This window comes from Dromaius novaehollandiae, chromosome Z (genome assembly GCF_036370855.1).
Source record: "Dromaius novaehollandiae isolate bDroNov1 chromosome Z, bDroNov1.hap1, whole genome shotgun sequence".
Classification (NCBI taxonomy): Eukaryota; Metazoa; Chordata; class Aves; order Casuariiformes; family Dromaiidae; genus Dromaius; species Dromaius novaehollandiae.
Genome location: NC_088132.1, coordinates 49901208 through 49916644, shown reverse-complemented (window position 1 = coordinate 49916644; position 15437 = coordinate 49901208). Strand labels below are relative to the sequence as shown.

Sequence of the window (15437 nt, the reverse complement as noted above, 5' to 3'; positions counted from 1 at the left end):
TTTGAAAATATCTCCCTAGCAAAATAACACAGAACCACCATTTACCTTTAGTAACATGCTTGAAAAATGAAACTGTCTTAGTGACCCAGAGGAGAGATGACATTTCAGTCATTCCTTGTTATTTTTTGAATGTTATAATACTATGTTTTCAACATCAAAAATGAAAAACACAAACATTGGCATTTCATTCTTTATATACTTATTTGGATAACATTAGCCTGAAAAATACTACTTCTTGCCATAAAATTTATATCTTTCATAGTAAAACTTAAAAATAGGGGTTTGTACATTTTACAGCTCTTACTCAGACCTTATCAGTAAAAGGCCTCTCTTGTATGCTTGATGTTGAAGATTCCCAACAAATCAACCAATTATTAAAACCTGTTTAAAACACTTATTTCAACACATGCAGAACATCACTTGTGGCTGCAAATATCTGCTGGGAAAATCTCACTATATACTATCCGTGAAGGGTATCACAGACTCTAGAAGTATCTATGTATGTCTTCATCATATTTTTCTAATTCTTCCACTTTGTTTAACAACACAATGTTAGTGGTGCTACGAATACTTTTTCCAGAAAGTATTTTTACCTGAAATAAGAGATTAGATTTCTTTTCCTCATTTTAACACACAATTCTGTTCTGCCCTTCCTTTCTCAAAACTGGAACAGTTTGCTAAAGATCTCTTTTACCACCACCTATTTGTGGGGTTTTATTGTCTACATAGCTTACACATACAACTAAGTACCCGCATTTGCCTTCAACTGAATAACCACATAATGGACTGCTACAAGATACTCAGACTCTTCTTTTATTTCAGAATTAAAAAGCAAGTTCCATTCCTTGCTTAAGAGATTAGTTCACACTTAGCAAGTGCCTATCTTGTATGTTCATTGATTCAAACACCAGGAAAAGACAGCTTATAAAAAGTTAAATTGATGCTGACTCACAATCTGTGCACAATGCAGACACAATATTTATACCATTTACAAGGAATACTGTTATATGTAATAAAATAGTTATCAGTATTAACATGCACTGTGTGAGATCACTTGCATACTAAAACCAAAAAGAATATGTTTCCAGTTACTACCCAACTTTGTTTTACTATAGGATTTTGAAATCTGTATTTGTATGCTCATCTTCTATACTACTGGCAGCTTAGAATTCATCATAGATACAAAACTCAGCAAAGATCCTCTGTACAAATAGGTCAACACATTCTTTTGCGATTTTAATAATGGTCTGTCCTATTACATTTGTTATTCATATAGAATAAGGACAGACAATTTTTAGGTATTATATAGCTTTCTTCTGGAATATTAGCTTTGTGGCTTTGAGAGGCCATTTTCTAAAGATCCTAATAGTCAAATGACATCTTGGGAAATGTTACATTCTCATTGCATTTGCATGATAATGAAGATGAAATTTCATATACGCTACCTGAATTATACTTATCTAAGTTTTGTTTTACTGAATGACCAAAGGAATATGTTTCCCTAAGCCAAAGCATTGCAATACAATGCAATACATTATTGCCTCTGTGAAAGACACGAAACTATAATCCGAGTGATAAAAAAGGTGTAATTTATGTAATAGTGTTAATATGATTTCAGCTGTGTATCTCTGAATACTTATTTCCTTTGAAGAAAATTCTACAGCATCTACAAAAAAATCCATTGTAAATTTTTACAGAATTATCAAGGAATAACTCTGTGATGTTCAGCGCTTTATAGGAGAGGAACACTATCATAACATTTTATTTTTCAACAACATGCACAACCTATCACAAGCTTGGTAAAGTTCACATGTCAGTTTATACGCTAGAAATGAATCACCCTTCAGGTACAACCACATTTCACCTGAACCTACAGGAAAGTCCACGAGTCAAATCATTTTCTTACCACAGAAACATGTTCAACGGATTACAATAATGGGCATCTCTTCCATAATTAGACACGTAGGCAAATATCTGGCTCTGAGAAATTCCAAGTGTGAATTTACTAGCTACTGAATATGGATTGTTAATGCAGGAAACATTCAAAAGCTCCGTCCTTTACAAGGGTAAGTCAAGAACCTGGCTCTCAAACCTGCGTTCTGAAAGTCAGCCAGTGACACATCACTACTGTAACAATTAGGACGTTATAGAAAGTATTTGTCTGCTCTGATCAACACAGAGCTGATCGATCATCAGTCTATTTAGCAATTTAATATTATCTACATGATTCACTTCGAAGTACAGCTCTAGAAAACCAAAATCTGACTACAGTTTTATTCTGAAGATGTAATTTTTTAGTAATTTTTTGCAAGACTGAAGAAAATGTAGTACAAAACCACACACGTCACAAACTAATAATGTTAATCTAAGCAAAGATACCCGCACAGACAGTCTTAGATTAAATCTCCATTTATAATTGCTAACTCTTTGAAGAGAGCGCAGTTTTGATTTTTGCTGGAAGCTATAGGCATTGTTTTAAAAAGTAGCACAGAATAAGTGGTATACATAATGGCAATTTTATTCAACATAATTTTTCAAAATATTCCAGTCTATCCTGCACTAGAACTGCAGAAACACATCCAAATTAAAAAAAAAAAAAAAAGGAAAAAAAAGGAAAAAGAAAAAAGATACTTATCCCAGAAAAAAAAAAGGCCTATACTCAAAGGAACATCTGAATAAAATTGAGACATCTGCAGTAAAGTTTTACCTTCTCCCTAGAATGTTTGAGATGAACTCAGTGTAACACTGTCTTCCAAGAAAAGACACAGTGATCAATGCAAGAACACATCAGGCTCCCTTGGACAGGCCAATCAATGCAAGAAAGAACCTTGCCCAGGGCCTTATGCAAATAGAAGCACGTCCTGCAACCCGGGGAGGGAACATGCGCAATAGATCAATGGCAGCTGAAAAACCTTACAGCTATATCAGCCTCAGACAGTAAATATATAATGATGAATCCCTCACGCTTCCAGTGAACTCTTAAACTAGGTTATTTTCAACAGCTGGTTTAAAAATCTTCCAGGGCTGTACACCGCAGCAGTGAAGAAGTAAGCGAATTAAGGAGAGACGTTGTTGTTAAATTAACAACAATTTTAAGTTTGAGAAAATATAATTTAGGTATTTTAGCATCTTCCAAAATGCTGAAAGTTATGTACGAGCCTTTGCGATTTGACAGGGTAAGAACCAAGCGGGGGTGGCTGGGTTTTTGTGTTGTTATTTTGATATTTTTCTAAACTACTCAGCGAGGTAGAAAAATAAAAGGTTTATCGTTTACAAGAACTACAATAGCAGAGATCTAACATCACAATCATCATTCTGTTGATTGAAATTTACTCTGTCAAAGAATATAGCAATTATATTTCTTTCTCTCCTCAACTCTATTAGACTATATGTTAAAAGAATTCAAGAAAATACCAAGCTTCTAGGCAAAGCACCTGACAGATGTAACATTAATACTTCAAAAACATTTCCAAATTGAAATAAAACTTGGTAAGGTACACAAAGCAATATTCATGACCATAGGACCATAAAGGCTCACCAACTACTTGATGGTTAAGTAAAAACTGCTAAAATAGTAAGTCTTCCTACGGGAGACTGGTAAAAAAATGATTTCCTAAACATTATCCATCTTCTATTCTTGGGAAAGGGAGTGGGGAGAGAAGGGAGGAGGATGAAGGGACAAGCAAAAAAAAGCCTACAAAAACTTTTCCTCTTAAGAATCACTGCTTTTACAGATCACGAGCACCTCTTAACTTCATAAGACTCCTGTCAAACAGCTAGGGCCACACCAGTAGAAAATATAGTCCAGATATTGACAAGCAAATAAAATGGCTTGGCTTAATCAAGCTTGTAAAAACCTCATGCACTTTGTATCTTGATACCACACGGTTGAGATTTTTAATTACATTTAATTTGCCTTAGAAGGTGGAAGAAACAGAAAAATAATTAAGCTATTTTTTATGTATTTATGAGCAAATTTTACTTCCACTTTCTGGTATCTTATATTAAAATCTCAGTTTAGTTCTGCAGCTTTAAAAGCACAATTGTCCCAATGAATACATGTGCAAAAGCTACTTATATATTTTCCCTTAATATCACATTCAAGTAAAGTCTTTAAATAGGATTATTTTAACATTTAAACACTGGTAGTCATGCTATTATTAATATTAAAATACTTTACTAATATACTGAGAGAGCTATGTAACACATCTTCACTAGATTAAAGAAAGGAAAGTTCTGGGATAAAATGCAAATTCCAGCTGCTTCTTATGCTACCACGGTTTTAGAGTTCTCTTCACCCGAAGTATGTTTGGATTCCTTTTACTCCATGTGGATTTGCAATGTCTAATATATTATTAACTTGCAGTTCCCTTGGCTGATCCACTAAACCGGGTCTTAAAGTCTTATAAAATCTCTACTGTTCCACACAAAAGCCATACATATACTTTTCACCATAATTAACATTTAAATTAACAGTAACACAATACACTTGTGTAGTCCTGTTGGCATAAGATCATGTCAGAGAAATAGGAAAAAGGATGAAATACCAGTAAAAGAACTTCCTTTTTTAAATGGTTTTTACCTTTAAAAAAAATCAGAATCTAAAACAGCCAAATATTTCAGATAAAAATCTATATGCACTGCAAAACCTGTCAGGGAATAATACACGTGATTTTTCCATTTTCTTCCTCATATAAACAAACTCAAAACTTCTCCTTTTCTGCTTTGTAAATGTTTATATATATATTTTAAAAAGAATGCAATCCTTTTACACTGATGATATCACATGTTGTATGATCTTGATTACTAAGCTGTTCTCCAAATTAATTTAGAGCAAATTAAGTAACACAACCTATAAATTTAAATAAAATGTCATTTTTTCATATTGTACCTGATGAATAAAATAGTAATCATGATGTTTGAACATCCAGTCAATCCAATGCCTGACCATTTATAGATGTAATTACCACATTTACACACATTAAATGGCATTCTAAAGACTTCACTTTCTTACTCAGGTATACTGCTCCTAGAAAAGAGGGAGAGGATCTCCAGAGGAGAGAGATCTGCAGAGGATGGGGTAAACCGAAAGGTGTACACCACAGAAAAAAGATGCATTTGCTGGTGAGACCTGGAAGCAGGTGGATTAAATAAAATCAAACAGGAAGATCTGCATTCATAAAAGATTTTAAAAGATTCAGAAGAGAACTTCTGAAATTCAACTTGAACTGGATGAAGAGCTAGTAAACTGGTACAGGAAAATAGAAGATGGGACTTTTTATTTATGCAGCCAAACTCAGCAGTAGGATGGTGCACATACCACGTGAGGAATTCAACATGGAGAGGGGAAAGGAAGTGAATCGAAATAGTCTGCATCACAGAAGTGGAGATACAAATATGATGCTCAATGTCAGGTACTTTTCTTGGAGGTTCGAGACAGAAAAAGCTTGTCTTTCTTTATATGGACTGTCCTGATGTTTGAAAGAGCTCTGATGAGGATGAAATGATTCAAACAGAAAACACCTCCAAGGAGGTGCACAGCTAGATATTACAGGTTCTACCTTTGAGAAGAATTTTGGCCAACCAGTATGGAAATTAATATCTAGTCAAGTAACTAATGAAAATCAGCAGGTCAGACAATACTAAGCAAACCTGAGTTCACATAAAGCAGTCGGTCAAGGGGAGTACATCCGCAACACATCAAGGAGATGAGTTATCAAATTTGCTAAGGCTATCTTAGTATTTTCAAAATACGGTGGAAAATCAGCGACATACTGTACGAAAACGAATGTTATGCCTCCAGCATAGTCACAAGCAGTGCCAGCCCTGCTCTCAGCCACCGCTGCAGGCACAGGCTGCCCAGGGGTCAGTGCCTAAGCACCAGGCAGCAGGGAGAGGTGGGCAGCTACCGATTAAGCTGTAATGCCACTGAGCACACTGGGGAAAAATACAGACAAAACACGGGCACCTTGCCAGTAATTTGCGTGCAGTCCACGCAATGAGGAAGGGGAAAAGCATCTTCATCAATCTGCTAGGACTTGGCAGGCTGGGTTTCTCCAGTGCTCTATAATGTGGCCCTGCACCTCCATGTGGCCCTACCCACATTTAGGACTAGTAGAGATTCATGCTTATCCAGAGTGGCAAAGGCATGGTATGAAGCCATCTTCTCCTCACTTTGCCCTTTGGGAGAGGCTGGGCCAGCAGGAAGATCCATAGGCCTCATCTCAGGAACCAGGATGCACTGGTTTGGTCGGGAAGGACCGCACCACTGTATTTCTTTCTTTCTGCCACATATATTTTGCTGAGTTGCCCTGGGTCTTGGAGAGCACTGTTTGGATGAATAGTATACTTCGCACATTTTCAAGACATTGTTTCGCACAGGCATTGTCGCATTAGCTTTGATAGATTCAAGAGCTGAAATTAATACCAGCAACTGAAAGGAGGAGTGACACATTCTTTGAACATGGTTCTATGCATTGGCTGCTAGGGTATTTTTAAAGATAGGATTTGAAATGAAAAATAAACTCAAACTGACTGGTAAGTATATGGTCTCATAGAATTTAAAACAGTTAAAATAATGCAGTAAAGGATACTAATAAAAAAGAATTTACTGAGCCAGAAGGAAGTTTCTAGTCAGATATAGGGATAGATGCCAAATATGGTTTTATTTAACACCTTCATTAATGATCTGGAATTAATTAAATTTGCAGGTGACATTAAATAGGGAGAAACTGCCAAGAGAAGTAAGGCATGAAAAAAATACAAAACGAGCTTCCAAGATTCATCCACTTGTAGCACAAAAGGGATCACTGTGACAATCTAGTTTGTCATCTTGTGTAACAAAGGCCAGAATGCAGCTAGATTTAATTTGGAAGAATGTGAGACAATATTGTTGGGAAAATAAAATCATCTATGACATTCCATACAACTGGAGAAAGGGAAATTGAGGTTACTAAAATACTACAAGGGATCCATGAACATCAGTGGGCACTGAATTCAAGGCAACTATTCCAAAAAAAAAAATTTGGTATTGTTAACGTGACACTGAGCACAAAGTTGGATGGCAAAACAAAGGTACTGAAGTTCTTCTTGAGCCAACTATAGTAACTACACTTACGATATGGAGTTCAATTCTCAGCATACTGCCAGAAATATGTCGACAAATAGCAGTGAATTCAGATAGGAATACAGGGTTAAAAAAAAAAAAGGAAAAAAAAGGAGAGAATACCAAGTTATATATAGTTGGGCAACAAGACAACAAAGGGACAGAAGTATGAGAACAATTGCTGAATATTGGAAAGCTCTTCATACCAAAAACTAGAAATGACTATTCACTGTGTAGTGCACTGAATTTAAAATAAAGCAAAAAAATTATAAAAATATATAACTAGTGAGATCATGTGCCTCTAGAAATGTCTCTACAGGGGTATGCAGAAAGTGCTTTGCCTTTGACCTCCAAATTCCATACAACATAGACATGTATTTCCAAGTAACTGGATTTAGTGTGCTAATAACTAACTTCTACCCATCTCCAACTCTTCATTCATCCGGTAATCAGCATTCCAATTTTGGTGTCAAACTAGAAAATTAGTATCAACTGGCCAATGTGATGTTAATTACTGATGGGTGGCGCAGGCAATTAGCATACAGTATGTAGTTGTGAGCCATGAAACACTGCCCTTCTTTTGAAAGAACCTGGGAAAGTGCATACATGCTGCTAGCTTGCAGACCATGGATTGAGCTGAGTGTTTGAAGCATGAGATATTAAATCAGCAAATGATTAAGAGGAAGCAAAGCGTAATGAGGCTGAGCAAGTTATCTAGAGCACAGTAATGAGTAGGGATGCATAGTCAAAACCTGAGCCCAGTGCCTCACTCCTGTTCTGGAAGTGGCAGCATGGCCGACTCTTGGTAAAGGGACGAATGCCACACTTTTGTTACAGTGATCCTTTTCTGTCATCCAATAGCAAGGTTGAGAGGGTTGAGGATGAACTAGGGAACTGGGTGCCTACATAGCATTTAAACTAAAACAAAAAAAAAAGAAAAAGGACACGCAGCTATGGTACTCTGAACTGTGTGCTTCTGTTTGGTAATCACTCATCACTCCTGTCTCTCCCTGTTAGACTATTTTTTCTGCCTGCAAGTTTTTCAAGACAAGGCGCTACTATATGATTGCTACCACAATGCAAATAGATAATAATAATAAATAGTAGCAAGTGAAATAATGATACCAGTGTATACTTGTCAGCTTATTTATTTAGGCTGATAGAAAAACTCAGGAGTGGCCTAAAATGTTTATCTGCTCTGTATTAAAATGGGCAAAGTGTATATAAACAAGTGATAAACAAGTTGCTACTGATAGAGCATATTAAGATACTTAAATGTTTTCGATTAGTCTCTTATTTCATTTGCTTACTACTGTAATCACTCACAATGAAATATGCCATCCTCGCTGCTTACTTCAAGCTGAAGCTTATGTATTTTGAAAAGCATTAGCAAAAATAAGCCCACTACTTCCAAAAATGAGTGAGGAGAAAAAAAACTGTGAACATTAGCGTTTAGGTGTTGGTCTGTTTTTTGTTCAAATTTGGTGTTTCTAGAGACTGAGGCAGGAAATTTGGCTGTGGAATGAGTCTGGAGTCAGAGAGGCACTGTCTACTGAAAAATTAATCTAAAGCAGGTCCAACTGTTTGCTGCTGAAAATACCCACCTGCATATGCTCACTTTCATAGGGACATAGATTAAGGTCATATTAAGGCCCTACTATCCCAGTCAATAATTCACATAATTCTTTTCATAAATAGGTCAAGTTAGGTAGGATTTTTGCCCCAGTCTTCTTGTTACCAAACAGGACTTCCTGATCTAATGGTGAGAAACCTAATTCCAACCTAAATTTATTCATGACCGGTTTTAATCCATTTGTCCCTGTGCCAACATTGTTCTTGGCTTAAATGGCTCTCCCTCCCTGTTGTTTACTTTCCTGTTGTATTTATGGAGTGCTATCAATCCCTCTAAGATTCCCTTTGCTAGGCTAAACAAGCCAAGCTTTTTTAAAGTATGCTTCAGTAGCACAATGCAAGGCCATACAGAATAGATATTGAACCCATTTTTTCAGAAGCCACTGAAATTAATATAACAGCATTAGCAGATTACACAGTCTTTATTAAGACTGATAAGCTTGTGGAATGTGTGCAATGCTTCTATGACTATACTGATTCTGGTGTTCAAGCTAGGTAAGATATCTCTATGTGGCACTCTATCACGTCACGTGAACATCCCCTTCATCTTCTCTAGTAAAACAGGCTACTCTATCCCTCTAAGCTTTCTGACACTTCTTACCTGTATATGTTCCTGTGTGAATTAATCTTTCTGAATCCAGCTAATCAGAAATGTCTCATATTATCTCAGATTAATCTTGCTGGTATGCTGGCTAGCATTACTATTCCCTTTCCTCTGATAGAAACAGCTGACTAATCACAAGATCACATTTGCCTCTTTTATTGCTGCATCAGGTCATTCACTTGTCGCTATCAGTGATCAACTCCCATTTTCAAGTTTGTCTGTTATTTCCCATTGGTGAGATCACACTTTATACACAAATTCAGGGGGCTAGCCAGGAAATGCATAAGTATCTTGAAGCTTGTACTATTTCCTTTGATTTGTATTACTACAGAAATGCTACTCCTGCATACTGATGGTGACTTTACCACTCCATGTCCTGAGACAGTTTCATTAGCACATACACACCTTTTGTGCCAATGTCAGTAACAGAAATACTAAACAAGATTTGACCCAAGACCAATCCTCAGCGACTCTTCTAGCGACCCTAGTCTAGTCCAACTCTTTTTTTACAGAGTCCACTGCTGTTTCTTCATTACATTTCCTTCTTGTTTGTCCTATCTTTTTCACATGAACTTGCATTTTGCCATGAAGCACAACAAAGCATAGCTGAAATAACAATGGAATTAAGATCACTTTTTTATTTTTAAACTTGCTTATCTGAGTGATGATAAAGATTGATCTGATCTGATTACCCCAAGTAAATAAGCCCTGACTCCAAGAGTTTCTGATGCAAGCTGCCAATGTAGAAAGAGGTGAGACCTAAAACAGGTAGTTAGGTGAAATGATCTGTCCAAAGACTGGACATAAAGCCCATGTCCTCATACACATACAGTACAGTATCCGATACTGCTCTTCCTAATTTTAACTGACATACAACATTTAAAGAATATCCTCGTTTTTTAGCTGAATGGTGGCAAACCCTTGAAGTGCAGCCATACGGCGTTTTGTTTCTTTAGAATATCGATCTCCTGTGGAAGTTACCTACGGAGTTCTTATTTTTAAATTAGATCTCAGAACCTCCACGTTTGCAATCTGAAGCGCTGTCCTGATAACGAATGCCAATATCAGCTCATACCTCTGCAAACGCAGGAAGCTGGCAGCTAACCTGACACACTACAAGCTCTGCAGGGCATCAGTGTAGTAGCAGCATGTGTACTTGGTCACTGAGACATCGTGCTTCTCAGCTCTCGACTTTCAACTCTCTCCCAGGCTTCCTGGAACTGCTACAGGCCCTATGTTAACTTCTGCCATACTTCGAAAAATCTATTTCAAATGAATAGGTTAGGCAGGGGGATTCAGAGTTGCATACATACAGTATCCTCTATATGCTCATCACTTCTAGAGCCAATTTTTTAATTTCTTACTATAAAACCAAATATAACAAACCATTCACTCTGAAATTTCAGAAACTTAAATTAATGAAAAGCTAATGACAGGTTCACAACACAACCATCAAGGCTCTAAAACTGCGTTTTGTCCAAGCCAGGATACTGATACAGCCACAGAGACTCCCAAGAAGCTCAGCCGCTGTCTGTTTATCATTGTTATTATGAAGGCACCTGTAAGCTCTTGCCAGGGTCAGGTCCTCGCTCTGCTCAGCACAATACGACAAAACAAAGTGGCAGTGTATTACAGAGCATATCTCAAAATGATGGATCTAAAATGATTTCAAATGGACAAAATTGGCTGATTTTGATAGAACTAGGTTGGTAGAGCGGGTACAGTAATTTGAACAGTGTGTTTTAAGGACACTCATTTTAACAAAGCTGATTATATATATACACACACACATACTTTTTTCCTATACCTTTGTGCAAATTTTCAATATACACACCCAACATTTTAGCCAAGAAAGATTATAATGAATAGTTTTTCATCCACTCAAAGACAATGAACCTACTTTCCTTCTCCTGATTTAATTATATTACATCCCCCGTATGCTTTATATTTTTAAAGTCATTGCTGTAAGCAGGAGACACCACTATCAATTTTAAGAAATTTGTCATGATTCTCATATTTGGTGTTTTTTCTTAAAGCATCAAAGTGTCACTGAAAAACAAAAAGGTATCTTTCTGGTTCATTAGGGGGTGAGGAAGCCCTTGAAAATGGAAAGCCTGGGGTCTCAGAAATACCAGAGGCAGATAGGAAAAATATTTCAAAAAATCTTTTTTTTACTCTCATGATTCCGAACACCTAATTTAAAATTTTGAAAGTTAAGATTTAATAACTCTTCTCGTGATTTCATAATGAGTAGTTGTCATCTGTTTTTTTTATAAAGATGGACATGGACAGTTTTAAACATCACCCAGCAACCTAAGACCAACCTTCCTTTCCCTGTCTAAAGGCAGGCAGACCCTGATACTGTAATCAGATCTGCAATGGATGGCGCATGGGACTCAAGGAGGCATTTGGGCCCAATATATTCTTTTCTCTTCCATGAGGGTATTTTATGCAAGCACTCACAAGGGAAAACATTCTTTTTAAAGCAAAATAATTGTAAACCCACAAAAATTGGCAGAAAAACTCAAAGGAGGCGTTGTACCAGAAACTTATTTTCTGTAAACTAAATATAAAATTGACTCCATCAACTTGAAATTCTCACTTTCTGTTAAATTTCATAAAATTATTATAAGCTAGGAGTTGGGAACGTTCCACAATTAACCATCAACTACAGCAAGATGCTTCTGAAAATAAATCCCCAACTACACTCTGTAAGGGATAACAGAAGTAAGAAGCTGAGATGTGTTCATGAATCATGTTTTGAGTTTTTCAAAATCAGTAATTAGCAGAACACAGTGACCCAACAACTATTTTTAGTGCTGTGTGTTTAAAAAGTAATTTACTTTTAGACATTATTAGCTGTGCATTTAATTTCAAACTACAATTACACAAAGTTTTAATTACTAAATGTTAAGATACATTTTAGCATAAGGTTTATGATTAGCATTTGTAATTCAAGCTATAAACAATATAACTAATTACATTTATTGGTGGAACTTTACTTCCCACACATGTTCAATCACTTTCAATTATTCCCCTAGTAATCTATGACCCAGTAAGGTACAGAAATTGTGTGCCTACATTGCAGTAATGGGATAACAGCTTCTGTGCATTCAAGCATGATGTTACAGACTCACCCTGTTTTTCTTAGTATCTCACAACCACAGGCATGCAAAAATGCCATCAGACACAAAAGCTGCAAACACCGATAAAAATGTTAGATGCTGTGGCATATGCGGTTGAAAATGGTAGCCAACTTTAAGTGGCTTGTTTAATAAGGGTCTTCCAAATCACAGCCTGATTCTTTTGGTTTCCGGACTGAGCCCAAATTCCAAACTAAGTGGAGGTTCGGCCACCAACAGTCTGTTAGGACCAACTAAAAATGCTCCTCCAACTTCATGAGGTGTGGTTATAACTATTATCTTACCACTTTTGAGTTTTCTACCGAAACATATGCCCACATCCTGGTATAGGATTTTGGAAACCTGAAGAGCAGAGGAAAGAGAAGAGGCAGAGCAGAGCTGCTTTTTCTGTGCCATTTCCTTAAAAAAGTGCAAGCAAAGGAGCACTTGGACATATTCTGCCTTTGTAAGGCTAAAAGCTTCCCATTATTACTCCAAGGACGACAGCTCTGCAATGCTCTTTGCCTGAGATCCTACTAACCACCAAGAACCAGCCCTTGTTTAATATCAGGTTTCTCTGGCTAACGCTGAAGTGTCACTTATTTGGAAGGTGTTTTGCACCATGAAGAAGTGATGAACTAGAGATCTCCAGTGATCACGTGGTTGCAAACAATCGGGACAGATCTAGCAGCACTGAACACACAAAAACAATTTAAAAGATATTCACTGAAAACTCAAATGTTTTCTGACTTTTCTATTTTTTTTTCTTATTTTCCTGCAGGCACAATCAAATGCAAAGGACCCAGGCAGAACCCTTCACTCCAAATTAAAGCCGTATGCTTCACACTACTCTCCTGTAAGAGGAAAGGATTCAGAATGAACAGCTGTGCAAGGGGTCTCCGCAACTACTGTAACGTATATTTTTATGAATCAGTTGACCCAAAATTCTTGTGTAGCAAGTGTAGAGGTGGTACAGTTGCTATATCAACCTCAAGATCTCCCCCACATAAAACATGAGACAAAGTGATTGAATATGTACTTGTTGTAAGACAATAATTGCCCATCAGCTGCTATATTTATTTTTTCAAGCTCTTTGCAATTGCTAACTGCCATATGGATACAGAGCTGAAGAGAAAGGAGATTATAACAAAATAAAATCTTTGAAATTAATATTGGGCTAAAATAGTTCAAGATGCATTTCAATTATATCTTACCTCTGCTTCAGTGTAAACCTTATTTTATTAACTGTTTTTAGTGGAACTCAGACACCAAACTACCTCTACCAAAACCAGGTGTTAATAATATCCTTTGATTTTTTTAAAAACAATCAGGATACATTAAATATATTTCTCAGGTCTAGTTTTGCTTGACAGATATGTGATGTGCCAATGGTTATATGTTATATTCTTCCTCTCATGCATGCATCTCCTGCAGAGATAGCAGACTACAGAAGCTGACCCTTACTGAGACCATCTTGTCTCTCTGACAAAGCTCCTTTTTAACTTCTTACTTACTAGTTACTTCCTGTGATGGATAAAAACTTTAGCTCAGCTTGTGATAATTTCACAGGCCCTGAGCACCCTGACCCTAGAAGCCCCAAGGTCAGAAGTCAAGTCTTGTTCTGAAACATCTGTGTGCTTCATATTAAAGTAGAACAAAAGTGAAGAAATATCCACCAGTGTGACAAGAGAAACAGGCAAAATGGGAATGACACATTGGTCATCTGTTACCCATGCCAGCTCAAGCCATTGACTGAAATGTGATGGAAAACCTCTATGCACTAACTCTCCAAACCCCTTTCAAATAAGCACTTTGTTTAGGAAAAAGTGAGAAAGGTCTCAAGTCATTTTGCACTTCCTGCCTTCTTATGTTAAGCGTATATATTTGCAGGTGTCCTGTGACCCAAACAACACGGCTTTACAAAACCTACAAAAATTTTGCTAACCTTTCAGTTTCAAAAGATAAGGCAGTCCCAAATGACCATGGCTGAAACATACAGCGGTTGAAAATCACAGCTTGTGAAAGAGAAAAAACAGAACAGATATTTCCCATACTCTACTGCATCCAAAGAACAACAGTCACACGTAATGCAACCAGTTTATGAAGCTATTTGCTGCCTGAAGTTGTGCTTATACAAAGTTATTTATTTTTACAAATTTGGTGTCTTAATAGTTTAGTGTGGAGACTATTTATTGACCAGATAATAAAATATCTGAGGAAAATGATCAGCTAAACCATTTTCAAGTTTCAAAATCTGTACACATGGTACATATTTTAAAAACAATCTTCAGGAAGCACAGGGAAATTCAGAATGGCCTTAATATCTACAAAATAAAAACACTTAAAAAATCTTCTTAAAATCTTAACACAATGCTGCGCAGCTCTGGGTTTTTCTTGTCTAAGCAGCACAGGAAGAGAAACAAAATGCTCATTCATGTTTTTTCTTAACTACAGCATTGATCTTCCTCTTCAGCAGTAACCACTTTTACAGTTTGTTAGTCTAAACTGGTATTTTATAGACAAAAGTTGTAAATACATGTCTGCTGATTCCTGTGTCTATAAAATCTATGTCATTAGTTCCTAAATTTATGTTTCTACAAGAAATGGAGCTTTTTAAAGTTTCTTCAGTAAAGCACGTCCTGATTACACCAGCATTTTACAATTAAATGAGAAGACTATAGTTGTGTTTGTCTATACAAGCTGCATAAATTGAACAGGCAAATTCTTCCCTGAACAAATTTGCCTTCTGGAGCATAGGCAGAAAGGCTGACTAACATTATCTTCAGCAGTCACAGACTCACGGGTAGCATAGTTTCACAGCTGACCAGAGCTCTCCTCAACTTACATCACAGTAGGTTTTATTCAGAGCCTACTAAATTGAAGAAAGTCTTTCTAGCAGCTTCTGCAGGCCTCTGTTGAAAAACTGCTTTTCCCCAAATATCCCTTCATGCTAAATTCCAATATACGTATAAGA

The 15437-nt window shown here is 36.7% G+C and overlaps 1 protein-coding gene across 6 annotated transcripts in view; it reads right to left on the bottom strand.

The window, feature by feature from the left end:
* The window catches only part of LOC112992054 (cotranscriptional regulator ARB2A homolog), a 274848-nt gene that overhangs the window by 102871 nt on the left and 156540 nt on the right, over window positions 1–15437 (bottom strand). The window lies entirely within an intron of this gene.